Source organism: Bos mutus, chromosome 29, assembly GCF_027580195.1.
Source record: "Bos mutus isolate GX-2022 chromosome 29, NWIPB_WYAK_1.1, whole genome shotgun sequence".
NCBI classification, from domain to species: Eukaryota; Metazoa; Chordata; class Mammalia; order Artiodactyla; family Bovidae; genus Bos; species Bos mutus.
In genome coordinates, this window is record NC_091645.1 from 982,942 (window position 1) to 1,000,455 (window position 17,514).

Below are 17,514 nucleotides of genomic sequence, written 5' to 3' on the forward strand. Positions count from 1 at the left end.
CTTTGAGGTTCCCCAGCAATTCCACTGTGAGGCTGAGTTGAGACCCCCCCTACCCCGCAAGCTGCACTGGGCAATGCTGACCACACAGCAGAGGAACCAGGCCTTTCCTCTTTTGCAGTGCTGGCCACGGGCCAGCCTGACACTGCATGTGACTGCCACCTGGAGTGGCCTGGGCGCCTAGAATGGGCAGCAGGTAGATTCACCTCAAAGCTATCCCCTCCTCTCTCCCCGTCCCACTGTAGAGGACATCTTTGTTGATCACGTCTGTCCTGGGCAGACTGGCTGACCAGCTCTACTAGTCCTGCGATCACGCTGCCTGGGCTGTCAACGCCACAATCCTCTATGTGGAATCCGCTGGCTGGCGGACACTGAGCACAGCCCTCTGCCTCTCTCTGCCGCAAGTGACATCGCCCCCACCTGGAGGCTGAAAGGGAGCACCTGAAATCCGGGGCGGATGGGCGATAGGCGGGAGGCCCAGGGGTCTTAACCTCTCTGCTTTTCTTCCTCCTGTCACCGCTTCACTGCCTCCGTCCCCAGTGCTGCTGGAACAGTTGAAAGAACGGATGAACAAACAGAGTTCCTCAAAGCTGGTGGCTTTAAGCAACACAAGTCGATCATCTTCAAGTTCTGGAGCTCAGAAGTCCAAAATGAGTCTCCCTGGGCTAACACCAAGGGGTGGGCAGCGCTATGCTCCTCCCGTAGGCTGCAGGGGAGGATCTGTTCCCCGCCTTTCCAGCCCCTCAAGGCGTTCCTCCGCTTGTGGCCTCTTCCTCGTCTTGGAAGCACATCCCTGCAGCCTCTGCTTCTGTCGTGACAACTCCTTCTCTGCCTCTGAGCCTCCCCTGCCTCCTTCCTGTGAGGATCCTCAATTAAACCCCATCTGTAAAGGCCTTTTTGCCCTAGTAAGGGAGCACACATCCTGGGGATTAGGATGCGGACATCTTCAGGGAGGGTGACTGTGTTCCTAGACCCAGGAAGAGGAAGTAACTTGAGGTCCTGGGCAGAGGTGGCTGGTGTGGCTGCCTTTCCCCAGGTCCCTGCGTCCTGCTTGCGCTGTCATCAGCAAACATCCTCAGATAAAACAGCCAGGAGTTTCCATTGGCTCAGGGCTTCCAAAAACCACAAGGTTTCTAAAACTTTCAAACAGTGGTTTCCTCCCCTCTGCAAATTTTCGGTGTGGCTTTGTTCAGCGTGCCCTGACCCAGAAAGCATGGGAGAAGCAGGGCCTCCGCGCCCATGTTTCCTGGTGGCAAAAGAGTCTCAGATCCCTGAAGGAGGGCGGGTTCTGATTGATCTTAAACTACACAGATCTAAAAACCTTTAGGATCCAAATGCGACCTGGGGAAATGTTTCCTGGATGAAAGGGAAATGAAGAGCTATGAGGGAGCCATAAGAGCCAAATCACAGCCCAAAGCATTTCCTTTGGGGAAAGTTTAATTGTAAGTAAATGAATGCTCTGTCATTAGCACAGATCTTGTGTACATAAACAGAGAAAAACCATTTGGGGCAATGTTATAGATTTAAAAGAATAAAAGGGAAAAGGAACAGAGGAGAAACAGAGAAAGAAAAGGAAGAAAACACTAAAACAGGAGGAGGAGGCCTGTTTCAGAGCATCAAGCTACTTCTCAGCTCAGGGTAAACTCTTTGGCTGCACCAAAATAATGTACCAACCCAAGAGATACAGAAAACCAGTCTGAACCATGTTCTAAGGCAAAGCTTACTCTGCTTGAAAACTCTCTTTCAAAGTTGGGTTTCGTTTATGCGTACAGTTGTGTTCAGCTAATATCTCAGACATTTATTTAGCCTTAAAATATTGTAGGGTTATTCAATCTACGCACTCTATTAAAACTATCCCTTACCAATTAGTTCCAAAAATATTTGGAGAGACACACATACGCCAACATTTGTATTACTTTTAAACAATCCTAATCAAGTGTACCACTTCTTTGTGATCACTGTCTTTTTGATCTCTGGCAGCCTTGGTCAGCAGTGACTTGAAGCAGAATTTTGATTCCCAGCCAGAGACTGAGGGCGGGTCATGGCAGTGAAAGCTCCAAATCCTAGCCCCTAGATCGGTGGTCAGTGACAAGGCCTGGCACTTCATCTTTGCAGAAAAAGAATTCCTACAAAGACAAAAAGTAGTGAAACAAGTACAGTATTTATGAGGAGGAAAAAGAGTATAGTATGTGTGGGTAGACACACAGGCTGACTCAGACAGAGACAGTTGTGCCCTTGTGGTACTTTAAATCACTTAAATGGGGCATTTTTTCCAGGTTTCCTTTGGCCAGTCATTTTGATTTGCCTGGTTCTGAGTCCATATTTGGTATGTCTCAGGCTCCTCCCATGTGTGCAAATGCATCTCTTAGCCAACATGGGGTATAGCGAAGAGGCCTGTGGGTAGTTAGCTGCACTTCCATGAGGTGATGCCCCCTCCCCCCCACTTTTTTTACAGGTTTAATGGGTTTAATAAGTTTACGTCTTCAGTTCCTATTTGCAGCACCCAATATTCCTTTGAAACACCAGACAGACCCAGCAGTGGCCAGACAGACCCAGCAGTGGCCAGCAGTCAAGTTCAGACAGCCAGAGTTTAAAAGTTCAGCTTCTCTGATTCTGTGCTGCAGTGGCACTTGTTGGAAATTGGCACCTCCCTATCTCTGGGGGAAATTTAAATGTAGATGCCTGTAAAGGGAGTGACCAGGAGCAGGGGAGCCTCCGTCCCTCCCGCATCCAACATGTGTGCTTCACAGAAAAATAATAATAATAGGTCCACAAAATACAACAGCTAGAATTACAAAAGTCCATTCATCCAAGGGCAGCAAGAAGGTGGTGGGGGGCAGGCAGAGGAAGTGGGAGGGGAAAAGGTGCAGGGAGAAAGGGGATTCAGGTCAGTCTAGGCATGGGGCTGGCAAACGCTAGAAAAGAGCTGTAGAAAAACCTGCGGTCTTTTCAGACTCACTGGTGTTTAAAATCCATACTGGTGTCAGGAAGATTCTGCCTTACATGCACCAGAGACAAAAATCCGGATTCCTCAGAGAGAAGGGACTGCGGACAGGGCTCTTGACAGGCGGGCCCTGCCTCCCCTGGGAGGGGTGGAGGGGAGCCAGCGGCTTCCAGCCCAGCCAGCCCCTCTGGGTGGCGGGCGACCCCTCCGCGGCCTGCAGCAGCCTTCAGTTTGACAGGAGCTGGTGCGGAGAGGGGGACTTTTTCCGCAGAAGTGGAGCTCCTTAGGGCCGCTCGCAGGTAGACCAGCTTGTGGAAGAGGCTATTGCTTAAGAAAACCACCAAGGAGAAGAGGCGCACCTGGAAAAGCTATGCTTTGCCGGGGTCTTTGCTTCACTGGCGCTGATGATGAATAGAGGAAAAAGGAGAGAGAAGAGGATCCACTGAGAACGCAGGAGGACCGCCTTGTGAGGAAAGCCAGGCAAACCAATCCAAAGTGGCAAGGCCAGTTCCTTTCTATGCCTGACAGCCGTGGGCGCATTTCGATTCCTGAAGGAGGAAGAGGGCCTCAAGCAAGAGGTTGAAGAGCGTGTCAGCAACGCCAGGGAACGGGGGAGGCCTCCTCACAGATAGCTCTAGTGCCAGGTCAGCTATGTCCTGAAAGCAAATCGCACCGAGGACTTTGCTGAGCACAGAGACGGGGAGCATCCAGACAGCACTGAAAACTGACGTGAGGAAGAATCGCAGTCACCAGCAGACATCCCCGGGTAGTGACAGATCACCAATCTGGATCACCCAGATCACCAGTCTGGGCCGTTACTGACTGAGGACAGGAATAAACACTGGATAAAACAAGAGGAGCCGGAACCAGACACAGACCACCCTTCCAAGCGCAGCACCGAAAATCTCTGCTAACAGCCCGGTGGCTCACCCCCACTGCTTCCCCTCTAGCTCTGGGCTCTCCTCTGAGCCAGGACACCTCTTGCCCTTCTCCGAAGCCTTCTCTCTTTTGCTGAATTCGAGCATTCAGCTTTGAGAGGACACAGATTCCCCAGATGGCGTCTTTGATTCCCCTGGTAAGGTCCTGCGGAAAGGTTTGACCCTGTCCGCCATCTCGTTACCGCCCAAACTCTCAACAACACGTGGGAGAGAGCAGTATCCCCAGACGTTCCATCGGAAGGACCGCGCAGCTTCGCTGCACGGCTCCGGCAGAGCGCCCGCCGCGGGTCGCCTCTCTGAGGCCTCCGCGCCTGTGCCCGTCTGACCTCCAGTGTCGCAGGGAGGTCTCCTGACTGAGGATGAGAAAGTGTGGTTTCCTGTGCTCTGTCTGTGCAGGGCGCAGCCTCCGCTCCCAACCGTCCTGCTATTTTCTTCTTGGAGTATCTTCTTTTCCTAAACAACTGGAAGCCAGAGACATCAAATCTTGCACACACAGCCAAAGTGTCACAAAACTGATTCAATAAAACTGTGAAATGGGCTCACTTGATTCTCTTTGCTTTCATGACTTGCCTTTCTTGTAACATCTTTTAATTTCCTCATTTATCTTCATTATTAATTTCCTCATTTATTTATTGAGCACTTACTATCTGCTGGTATTAAAACATCTTAGAAAATACTAAGAATAATTTTTTTGACTTATTTTAGGCTGTGCTTTCCTCACTGCTGCACGAGCTTTTCTCCAGTTGCAGCATGCGGGCTTCTCACTGCAGTGGCTTCTCTTGCTGTGGAACGCGGGCTGCAGGTGCACAGGCTGCTGTAGTTGCAACTTGCACTTTCCAGGGCACAAGGGCTTCAGTAGTTGTGGCTCCCCGGCTCTGGAGCACAGGCTCAGGAGTTTGGCCGCTTGGGCTTAGTTGCTCCGAGGCATGTGGGATCTTCCTGGATCCGGGATTGAACCTGTGTCTCCTATATTGGCAGGTGGATTCTTCACCCCCAAAGCCACCAGGGAAGCCCCAAAAATATTTTGATATAATTTGTTTGTTTATTTCATTAGTTGTTTAAAGTTTAGTTTAGTTGCTCAGTCGTGTCGGACTCTTTGTGACCCCATGGACTGTAGCCTACCAGGCTCCTCTGTCCGTGGGATTGTCCCAGCAAGAGTACTGGATTGGGTGGCCATTTCCTTCTCCAGAGGATCTTCCCAACCCAGGGATCGAACACGGGTCTCCCACATTGTAGGCAGACGCTTTACCATCTGAGCCACCAGGGAAGTCCTATCATTACTTGTTAATTTACTTACAAATGAATATCTATCCATTCTTTTAAGTGTCAAGCTAGGTACTGGTGTTGCACTAATATACAAGATAAATATATCTATAGTCTAAGAGTATGGTCTGTAAGTCAAAGTGTTGCCTTCCCCAGGATATCTGCTTTTAAACTTTTTCAGATTGTAGAATAAAAGACTTTGAACTGTAGGATATTTAAAGAAACCTCCTTCTCTACCCTCTTATATGTGTCTGGAACCTGAGGATTAAGCTGACAAAAGACAGATTAATGCACAGGTGGGGAAAACAGGTTGGGGATAAATTGGGAGACTAGTATATATATATTATATATATACTACGTATCAAATGGGCTTCCCAGATGGTACTAGTGGTAAAGAACCTGCCTGTCAATGCAAGAGATTTAAGAGATGTGGGTTTGAGCCCTGGGTCAGGAAGATCCCCTGGAGGAGGACATGGCAACTCACTCTAGTATCCTTGCCTGGAAAATTCCATGGCCAGAAGAGCCTGGCGGGTATTAGTCCCTAGGGTCACAAAGAGCCAGACTTGACTGAAGTGACTTAGCACATGCATAAAATAAGTAACTAATGAGAACTTATTGTATAGCAGAGGGGGGAAAAAAGATGGTACAATCTGTTTGTCGGACATATATTAAATTCACCTTAAAAGTGCATTTCTGACAAAACGAGTTCTGACAAAATGTGGTTCACTGGAGAAGGGAATAGCAAACCACTTCAGTATTCCTGCCTTGAGAACCCCATGAACAGTATGAAAAGGCAAAAAGATAGGACACTGAAAGATGAACTCCCCAGGTCGGTAGGTGCCCAATATGCTACTGGAGATCAATGGAGAAATAATTCCAGAAAGAATGAAGAGATGGAGACAAAGCAAAAACAACACCCAGTTGTGGATGTGACTGGTGATGGAAGCAATATATTATATATAATATATAAATATATTATATATTATATAGAATATATTATATATTAAATATTACATATATATATATATATAAAACCAAGGTTGGATGCTGTAAAGAGCAATATTGCACAGAAACCTGGAATGTTAGGTCCATGAATCAAGGCAAACTGGAAATGGTCAAACAGGAGATGGCAAGAGTGAACATAGACATTTTAGGAATCAGTGAACTAAAATAAACTGGAATGGGTGAATTTAACTCAGACCATTATATTACATATTATAATTATAATATTATATAATATATATTATTAATAATATATAATATAATATATAATATTATATAATATATCTATTAAATAATATATAATATAATTAATACATAATATAATATTATAATTATAATATTATATAATATATATAATATTTATATATATTGTATTATATATTATATATAATATATAAATTACATATTATATAATACATAATATAATATTATATAAACTACATATTATATAATATTAATATTATAATTATAATATTATATAACTTAGACCATTATATTATATATGACCATTATATCTACTACATGGTCAGGAATCTCTTAGAAGAAATGGAGTAGCCATCATAGTAAACAAATGTCTGAAATGCAGTACTTGGATGCAATCTCAAAAACAAGAGAATGCCTATTCTCTTCCAAGGCAAACCATTCAATGTCACAGTAATCCAAGTCTATGCTCCAACCAGTATGGTTCTATGAAGACCTATAAGACCTTCTAGAACTAACATGCCGAAAATATGTCCTTTTCATTATATGGGACTGGAATGCAAAAGTAGTAAGTCAAGAGATACCTGGAGTAACAAGCAAATTTGGCCTTGGAGTACAAAATGAAGCAGGTCAAATGCTAACAGAGTTCTGCCAAGAGAATGCACTGGTCATAGCAAACACCCTTTCCAACAACACAAGAGAAGACTCTTGTGGTCAATACCGAAATCAGATTGATTATATTCTTTGCAGCCAAAGATGGAGAAGCTCTATACAGTAAGCCAAAACAAGACTGGGAACTGACTGTGGCTCAGATCATGAACTTATTGCCAAATTCAGACTGAAATGGAAGGAAGTAGGGAAAACCACTAGATCATTAGTATGACCTAAATCAAATCCCTTACAATTATAAGGTAGAAGTGAGAAATAGATTCAAGGGATTAGATCTAATAGACAGAGTGCCTGAAAAACTGTGTATGGAGATCCATGACATTCTACAGGAGGCATTGATCAAGACTATCCCCAAGAAAAAGAAATGCAAAAAAGTAAAATGGTAGTCTGAGGAGACCTTACAAATAGCTGAGAAAAGAAGAGAAGCTAAAGGCAAAGGAGAAAAGGAAAGATATACCCAATTCAATGCAGAGTTCCAAAGAATAGCAAGGAGAGATAAGAAAGCCTTCCTCAGTGATCAATGCGAAGAAATAGAGGAAAACAATAGAATGGGAAAGACTAGAGATCTCTTCAAGAAAATTAGAGATACCAAGGGAACATTTCATGCAAAGATGGGCTCAATAAAGGACAGAAATGGTATGGACCTAACAGAAGCAGAAGATATTAAGAAGAGGTGGCAAGAATACAAACTTGCCATATACAAAAAAGATCTTCAGGACCCAGATAATCACGATGGTGTGATCACTCACCTAGAGCCAGACATCCTGGAATGTGAAGTTAAGTGGGCCTTAGGAAGCATCACTACAAACAAAGCTAGTGGAGGTGATGGAATTCCGGTTGAGCTATTTCAAATCCTAAAAGATGACTCTGTGAAAGTGTTGCACTCGATATGCCAGCAAATTTGGAAAAGTCAGCAGGGGCCACAGGACTGGAAAAGGTCAGTTTTCACTCCAATCCCAAAGAAAGGCAATGCCAAAGAATGTTCAAACTACCACACAATTGCACTCATTTCACAAGCCAGCAAATTAATGCTCAAAATCCTCCAAGTCAGGCTTCAACAGTACGTGAACCATGAACTTCCAGATGTTCAAGCTGAATTTAGGAAAGACAAAGGAACAAGAGATCAAATTGACAACATCCACTGGATCACTGAAAAAGCAAGAGAGTTCCAGAAAAACATCTACTTCTGCTTTATTGGCTATGCCAAAGCCTTTGACTGTGTGGATCACAACAAACTGTGGGAAATGAAGATCTTCAAGAGATTGGAATACCAGACCACCTCACCTGCCTCCTGAGAAATCTGTATGCAGGTTAAGAAGCAACAGTTACAACTGGACGTGGAAAATCAGACTGGTTCCAAATCAGGAAAGGAATACATCAAGATTATGTATTGTCACTCTGCTTATTTAACTTACATGCAGAGTACATCATGCAAAATGCCGGGCTGGATGAAGCACAAACTGGAGTCAAGATTGCTGGGAGAAATATCAATGACCTCAGATATGCAGATGACACCACCCTTATGGCAGAAAGTGAAGAACTAAAGAGCCTCTTGATGAAAGTGAAAGAGGAGAGTGAAAACGTTTGCTTAAAAGTTAACATTCAGAAAACTAAGATTATGGTATCTGGTCCCATCACTTCATGGGAAATAGATGGGGAAACAGTGGAAACAGTGAGAGACTTTATTTTAGGGGCTCCAAAATCACTGCAGATGGTGAGTGCAGCCTTGAAATTAAAAGACAGTTGCTCCTTGGAAGAAGTGCTATGACCAACCTAGAGAGCATATTAAAAAGCAGAGACATTACTTTACCAACAAAGGTCTGTCTAGTCAAAGCTATGGTTTTTCTGGTAGTCATGTATGGATATGAGAGTTGAACCATAAAGGAAGCTGAGCACTGAAGAATTGATGCTTTTGAACTGTGGTGTTGGAGAAGACTCTTGAGAGTCTGTTGGACTGCAAGGAGATCCAACCAATCAATCCTAAAGGAAATCAGTCCTGAGTGTTCATTGGAAGGACTGGCGCTAAAGCTGAAACTCTAATACTTTGGCCACCTGATGCGAAGAACTGACTCATTGGAAAAGCCCCTGATGCTGGGAAAGATTGAAGGCAGGAGGAGAAGGGTTCGACAGAGGATGAGATGGTTGTATGGCATCACTGACTCAATGGACATGAATTTGAGCAATTCTGGGAGTTGGTGATGGACAGGGAGGCCTGGAGTGCTGCAGTCCATGGGGTCACAAAGAGTTGCACACAACTGAGCAACTGAACTGAAAAATGCATTTCAGTAAACACCAGGTGCAGACAAATACTGTTTGATTCCACTTACAGTCAAATTCATAGAGTCAGAAAGGACATTGGTAGGTGCCAGGGTTTCAGGGATTGGGAGTGGCAGTGGGGGAAGGGGGCTTGGTGTTTAGTGGGGACAGAGTTTCTGTTTAGAAAAACGAAAAATTCAGCAGATGAATGAAGGTGAGAGTTGCATAACAATGAGAATGTACTTAGTGCCACTGAACTGTACAGTCAAATATGGTTAAAATAGTATGCTTTGTATTATGTGACTTTCACCACAATAAAGAGCATTTTAGAAAGGACGAATTAAGAGGAGAAAAGTCACACACAAATTTTACTTGATGGTAATACTTTATTTTTTACGTGCACAGAGAACTTCACAGAAAAGTTAAGACTCAACAAGGCAGTTAAACCTGGGGGCTTATATACTATTGTATCAAAGGGCAATATATTTACAGAAAAACGACAAGACAAGGCAATAAATCGTGGAAAGAGAAATATTTGAAAGTGAAAGTCACTCAGTAGTGTCCGACTCTTTGTGACCCCACGGACTATACAGTCCGTGGAATTCTCCATGCCAGAATCCTGGAGTGGGCAGCCTTTCCCTTCCCCAGGGGATCTTCCGGAGTCGAACCCAGGTCTCCTACATTGCAGGCAGATTCTTTACCAGCTGCGCCACCAGGGAAGCTGGGGAAAGCTAATGGAAGGTGGGTGCTGTTTCAGCAAGACTCGTTTGTGCAGACCCATCTTGGGGCTTTCTGTCTCCTGGCTGTTCTCCTGATGTGGAAGACAGGAAAGAGAAAATGGTTGCAAAGGAAACTTTTTAGTCAGCTTTCAGGCAGGTAGGGCGAGGGCAAAGAGCTGTTTCTGAATTTGCCACTTCTTAACTTGTTTAACTCAGAAATAATCTCTATGCCAAAGTGGCACATCTTAGGGTGTCATATTCTGATCCTTTCAGTTCCTTATTAAAGGGGTGAGGGTACTGGGGCCCAGAGACGGAATCCCTGGGGACCACATCCCATCTGGATGAAGGCGTTAGGAAGCTGGAGGCTTGAAGGGCTTTCTTTCTGGACCAAGGTACTGGTTATCATCTGCACAGCATACTCTCCAGTCAATCCTTTTGCATTGGTTTCATCTAAGTCACTGAACTTGCCTTCTGTTAATTAGCCTTTAATTTGGGCTTCTAGTGGTTGAAATCCCTGGTTTCATCCCTGTGTCATGCTCATCGCTTTCCGTTTCTCTGTCTTCTTCACCACTCAACCCCCTGCCCTGGTGGAGCTGATTTTCCTGGGCTGTGAGATTTCTTGTTGGTTATAAATGTAGGTGAAAAGAGGGCCTTGGAGACATCAAATCTGCACTCCTCAGTCTACACCTCAGTGACCTTGGGCAAGTTATGTAATTTTCTAAATCTCTGTTTCTTCAGCTATGTTGTTGTTCAGTCGCTCAGTCGGGTCTGACTTTTTTGTGACCCCATGGACTGCAGCCCACCAGGCTCCATTGTCTGTGGAATTCTTCAGGCAAGAGTACTGGAGTGGGTAGCCATTCCCTTCTCTAGGGGATCTTCTTGACCCAGTGATTGAACCTTGGTCTTCTGCATTGCGGACAGATTCTTTACTTTCTGAGTCAACAGGTTCACTCTATGTACAGTGTTGACATTATGTACATTCAGTTCAGTTCAGTCGCTCAGCCGTGTCTGACTCCTTGCGATCCCATGGACTGCAGCACACTTCCCTGTCCATCACCAACTCCCAAGTTTACTCAAACTCATGTCCATTGAGTTGGTGATGCCATCCAACTATCTCGTCTTCTGTCATCCCCTTCTCCTTCTGCCCTCAGTCTTTGCCAGCATCAGAGTCTTTTCCAATGAGTCGGTTCTTTGCATCAGGTGGCCAAAGTATTGGAGTTTCAGCTTTAGTATCAGTCCTTCATATGAATATTCAGGGTTGATTTTCATTAGGATTGATTGGTTTGATCTCCTTGCTGTCCAAGGGACTCTGAAGAATCTTCCCCAACACCACAATTCAAAAGCATCAATTCTTTGGTGCTCAGCCTTCTTTATGGTTCAACTCTCACATCCATAAATGACTACTGGGAAAACCATAGCTTTGACTAGACGGACCTTTGTTGGCAAAATAATATCTCTGCTTTTTAATATGCTTCTAGGTTTGTCATAGCTTTTCTTCCAAGGAGCAAGCACCTTTTAATTTCATGGCTGCAGTCACTATTGGCAGTGATTTTGGAGCCCAAGAAAATAAAGTCTCTCACTATTTCTATGTTTCCCCATCTATTTGCCATAAAGTGATGGGACCAGATGCCATGATCTTAGCTTTTTGAATGCTGAGTTTTAAGTCAGCCTTTTCACTCTCCTCTTTCACCTTCATCAAGAGGCTCTTTAGTTTCTCTTCACTTTTTGCCATAAGGGTGGTGTCATCTGCATATATGAGGTTATTGATATTTTTCCCAGCAATCTTGATTCCAGCTTGTGCTTCATCCAACCTGGCATTTAGCATGATGTACTCTGCATATAAGTTAAATAAGCAGGGTGACAATACACAGCCTTAACATACTCCTTTCCCTATTTGGAACAAGTCTTGTCCCGTGTCCAGTTGTAACTGTTGCTTCTTGACCTGCATACAGATTTCTCAGGAGGCAGGTGAGGTGGTCTGGTATTTCAGTCTCTTGAAGAATTTTCCACGGTTTGTTGTGATCCACACAGTCAAAGGCTTTGGCATAGTCAATAAAGCAGAAGTAGATGCTTTTTTGGAACTCTGTTGCTTTTTCTATCATCCGACAGATATTGGCAATTTGATCTCTGGTTCCTCTACCTTTTCTAAATCCAGCTTGAACATCTGGAAGTTTATGGTTCACATACTGTTGAAGCCTAGCTTGAAGAATTTTGAGGATTACTTTGCCAGCTATCAAAGAGGGCTAATAACAGCTGCCCAAAGACTCTGAGAATTTTATGTATTGAGAAACTCTCAGTTACTTACAACTAATATTTATTGAGTATTTATGGAATACCAGGCACTTTTCTAAATACCTGAAGTATATTTATCTCAGTAAATCATTTTAACCAGGGTGTAAGTAGACGTCATTCTTATACTACTTTTATAGAGGAGGAAAGTAGAGGGGAGAGAACCTAAATATGGTTATTTAGGTGCTAGAGCTGTTTGGGATTCACTCTATCAGGCTCCAGAGCTCTGGTTTGTAACCTCTATCTTACTGGCAGCCAGCCCAACCACATTTTCTCTCATTTTTTTTGAGTGTCCTCAATCTTGCCTAGGGCTTCCCTGGTGGCTCAGAGGTAAAGAATTTGCCTTCCAGTGCACGAGACACAGGTTTGGTCCCTGGGTCGGAAAGATTCTCTCGAGGAGGAAATGGCAACCCACTCCAGTATTCTTGCCTGGAGAATCCCATGGACAGAGGAGCCTGGTGGGCTACAGTCCATGAGGTCACAAAAGAGTCAGACACGACTGAGCGACAGAGTCCTGACGCACGCGCGCGCGCACACACACACACGCACGCACATACACACACACACACACACACACACACTACACACACACACAGAGCTTGCCTGCTGTCCTGCTGGTCCTCTCTGCTGACCCCTACTGGACACCACACAACAGGGCCAGTTGTCCCTTGGGTGGCTGAGGACGTGTTTTCATAAGCCTGAGGGATGAAACTCAGGAACCAGCTCCTTAGGAGCCCCTCCCCCTGGCCTATTGCATCACACCCGCCACCGACCAGCAGTAATTGCCCACAGGTCTCACCAGCTGCAGAAACTCGAGTCTCTGGAAAGCAAACACCAAAGTTCACAGGGTCTGGCATTCAGATCCTTCTCTTCCGGTTTGGACCCAACGCCCAGATTAGCCACCTAAACAACAACGCAACGCCCAGATTAGCCACCTAAACAACAACGCAGCCCCCAGATTAGCCACCTAAACAACAACGCAACCCCCAGATTAGCCACCTAAACAACAACGCAGCAAGACTGGTTTGATGCGTGATTTTCTGCTTGCATTTGTTTTCTCCCCTGATAGCTGGCCTCATGTAGATGAAAAGTGAAAGTGTTAGTGGTTCAGTCTGACTCTTTGTGACCCCGTGGACTGTAGCCCACCAGGCTCCTCTGTCCACAGGATTCTCCAGGCAAGAGTCCTAGGGTGGATTGCCATGCCCTCCTCCAGGAGCTCTTCCTAACCCAGGGATGGAACCCACATCCTGCACTGATAGGCAGGTTCTTTACCACTAGCGCCACCTGGGACTTTGAAGTCACACAGTTGGAATCCCAGCAACACCATTTCCTGTGCATTGAAGAGTCACTTAGTCTTGCTGAGTTTCCTTCTGTATGACATGGACTGGGGCTGGGGAGAAGGTCAAGTGACTGGATATGTGAATGGCACCTTGACTGATGCCTGGGATCTACTCCCATCCCCAAAGACCCCTCCCTTCCTGCCTGGGAGCCCCTGCTCCAGCTAAGTAAATAGCAGAACTCTGGTTTCCCATGACAACAACTTTCTCATTATTTAAAAGAAAGAAAAAGTGCTTTATAATGAAAAGTGATCAAAACAAGATTGAGGTAAAAGACAAGGCGATCAGAAAGTAGGAAATGAACATGGCACCTAAAAAACTGCATAAAGCCATGAGAGACCAGGGCAGTGCAAGCTGGTAATTATGTGTTAAGACTGAAGCATTTATTTCTCACAAGTTAACATTTTGCATGATGAACCTTCTGTGAGTAAATGCATGGGTTCTTTTTTGTTCTTATAGATTTTTTTTTAACCACAAACATGGCCTAGAAGAAAGGAGGAATAAAAAGGAGAATTGTTTCTTCATTATCAACATAATTATTCAGTTGTCATGGATTACATTTTTATTTTGGCTAGTTTGGGTTCCCCAAGTATGGGAAGCATTTGAAAGACTATAAAAACAAACAAATTGATAAAAGATTCTTGTAAAAAATGAGCTCTGCTAAAAGGCTGCTAAGTCACTTCAGTCGTATCCGACTCTGTGTGACCCCATAGATGGCAGCCCACCAGGCTCTTCCGTCCCTGGGATTCTCCAGGCAAGAACACTGGAGTGGGTTGCCATTTCCCTCTCCAATGCAGGAAAGTGAAAAGTAAAAGTGAAGTTGCTCAGTCATGTCCGACTCTTAACGACCCCATGGACTGCAGCCTACCAGGCTCCTCCGTCCATGGGATTTTCCAGGCAAGAGTACTGGAGTGGGGTGCCAATGCCTTCTCCGCTGCTGAAAGGTTAAAGATGGCTATTTGTTCAAGGGGAAAAAGTGGAAATTTACCAGTCAGTGCCTTTTGTTATAGTAGTCAGTTATTTTTCTTTGCCAAGAGGAAAAAAGGAATAGATTTTAGCTATAGCCAGAAATGTTGAGAGGCTACAATGGAACCTCATTCCAGAATTACTAAGCGTCCATGTGACTGCAGTGTTAGCACAGGGCGTGGCTCTGAGATAAGGACCCGCACGCTGCTTTCTGTTGATCTCATTACCCGCACCCACACGCACTCAGTCTCAGCTCCAGGGGACAGATGGTTGGAGCCGCTCCTGCCAACTGCCTGGTGAGCAATGCTCGGTGGCCTCTGCTGAGTCTGGGATTTGACTCCCAGCAGCGCACTTCCCAGGCCCGGCCGGGGCAGAGCACAGGGCAGTGAGCTCAGTATCAGGAGACCTTGCTGGCAGGTCCTGCTCCCCAACCTGCCTGCCTCCTGGGATCAAACGAACAGGTTGATCTTAATTGTAGCGCTTTTCAAATTTCAGTGCAGATGAAAATTTTGACAATTATTGGATTATTTATTTATTTTTGAGAGGGTGCTTGCTTAAATTCCAGCTTTCTAGCCCCTTCCCTGACTTCCTACGTGGCGCAGTGGTAAACAATCTGCCTGCCAATGCAGAAGATCAGGTTTGATCCCTCGGTCAAGAAGACCCCCTGGAGGAAGAAATGGCAGCCCACTCCAGTACTCTTGCCTGGGAAATGCCACGGACAGAGGAGCCTGGTGGGTACAGTCCATGGGGTCGGACAGAGTTGGACGTGACTGAGCACACACATACATCCGATTCCCCACGTAAACTTTTATTTTTTATTTTTACGTGGAATGGAGCACAGGACCCAAAGTTATGTTTATTAATAAACACCTGATATGAATAACCCTTGGGCTAGTGTATTAGTTTGGGAGGGCTGCCATAACAAAAGACCACAGACTAGGTGGCTTAAGCAACAGACATTAGTTTTTTTGCAGTTCTGCAGGGTGGAAGTCCAAGATGATTGATTGACAGGCTTGGCTTCTCCAGAAACCTCCTCCTCTGGCTTGCAAATGGCAGCTTCTTGCTATTTGTTCACAAGGTCTTTTTTCTGGTGTCTAGGGGCTCAACATACAAATTTGGGTAGGGGGAAAAATTTGGCCCCTGACAGCTAGATAATCTCTAAAATTCTATGACTGATGAAAGCTAGGTCATACCTCTCTCCAGGCTCAGCTTCTTTACTTAAAAAATATTTATTATTTGTTTATTTGGTTGCACTGGGTCTTGGTTTCGGCCCATGGGATCTTTAACTTTGGTATGAGAATCTAGTTCCTTGAGCAGGGATTGAACCTGGGTCCCTGCATTGGGACTGCAAACAAGTAGCCACTGGACTGCCTGGAAAGGGACTAGCAGGTAAGTCCCTCAGCTTCCTTTTTGAGACTTCTTGTAGCACCAGGGTGGAATATCGAAACTAGTCTCTCCACTTCTCCAGCCGGAGCTCCCAATCCTACTTTGGTGACATCTGGCCTTAATTTCCTGCCCTAACTGCTGCTACCACCCTATCTAAGGTGCCTGCCACCCTGTCCTCCTACACTGATTTGAGGTCTTGATTTATTTATCTGTTTCCTCATTTCCTGTTTTTCTCCCCTGCTGCTGCTGCGTCACTTCAGTCATGTCCGACTCTGTATGACCCCATAGACGGCAGCCCACCAGGCTTCCCCGTCCCTGGGATTCTCCAGGCAAGAGCACTGGAGTGGGTTGCCATTTCCTTCTCCAATGCATGAAAGTGAAAAGTGAAAGTGAAGTTGCTCAGTTGTGCTGACTCTTAGCGACCCCATGGACTGTAGCCTACCAGGCTCCTCCATCCATGGGATTTTCCAGGCAAGAGTACTGGAGTGGGGTGCCATTGCCTTCTCCGGTCTTTCTCCCCTGCTGGACTGTAAATTCCATAAATCAACCTAGCACCACACACAGTGCCTAGCATACAGTAGGCCCTCGTTAAATACTGATGCATGAATCAATGACTGAACAATTGAGCTAAATTGAGAAGACCTTAAGGTCCATTCCAACCACAGAATCACCTTGTCTTCTGTATCCTTTCACTTGGACAATGTTTAAGAGACTTCGCCCCAGCCAGAGGCAATAAAATCTGTAATGCTATCCACCGTGATATCTTCACGGAGGCCTGGGAGAGGTGAAATTTATGCTCACTTATCATCCTACTAATGTCTTGGTCACCAAAGTGTTAACAGTGCCCTGAACCTATTGTCCCCGGACTGCACGACCCGGAGACAGGTCAGGGACGGAGGGCGGCAGCTTGTCAGCCGAGAGCAAGCGTCACCCATCATCCACCTCGTCAAAAGCCCCGCGCGGATCAGGAGTCTGCGGGTGACAGGGTGGGACCTGGGACCGCTGCCAAGGTAAGAGTGTTTGCACCTGGACAAAGTCTCCTCCAGCAAGCAAACACAAAGAAACTGTGAGGACCGAAAAATAACTGCATGCATGCACAGTTGGGGCAATTAGGAGAATAGGATACCAAAGGCCACAAACCAATGGCCGTTCCTGAGGTGCAGGGAGCAAAAGCGGGCTACTGCGCATGCTCCCTGCACACACCACTAGGGCAGGGGGTCCGTAGACCCCCTAAGCTACACCTATTGCCCCACCCACCGACCCACCCCTGTCCTCACCCCAATTAAGGAAACAGCGGGACCTAGAGACTGTCATGCTGAGAGAAGTAAGTCAGAGAGAGGAGAAACATTATATAACACCCCTTACATGCGGAATCAAAAAGACATGATACAAACGAACATATTTACAAACAGGAAGAGACTCACAGACTTGGAGAAGGAACTTATGGTTGCTTGGGCCTTGGCGGGGAGAATAGGGGGACGAGACAGGTAGTTTTGGGTTGACATGTAACTCTTCTACATTTAAAATGGATAATCACAAGTTATCCT

At 45.5% G+C, this 17,514-nt stretch overlaps 1 pseudogene; it reads right to left on the minus strand.

Annotated features, from left to right (window-relative positions):
- Nucleotides 1-340: 340 nt before the first annotated feature.
- LOC102277757 (etoposide-induced protein 2.4 homolog) overlaps nt 341-17,514 on the minus strand; it is a 30,391-nt pseudogene continuing 13,217 nt past the window's right edge.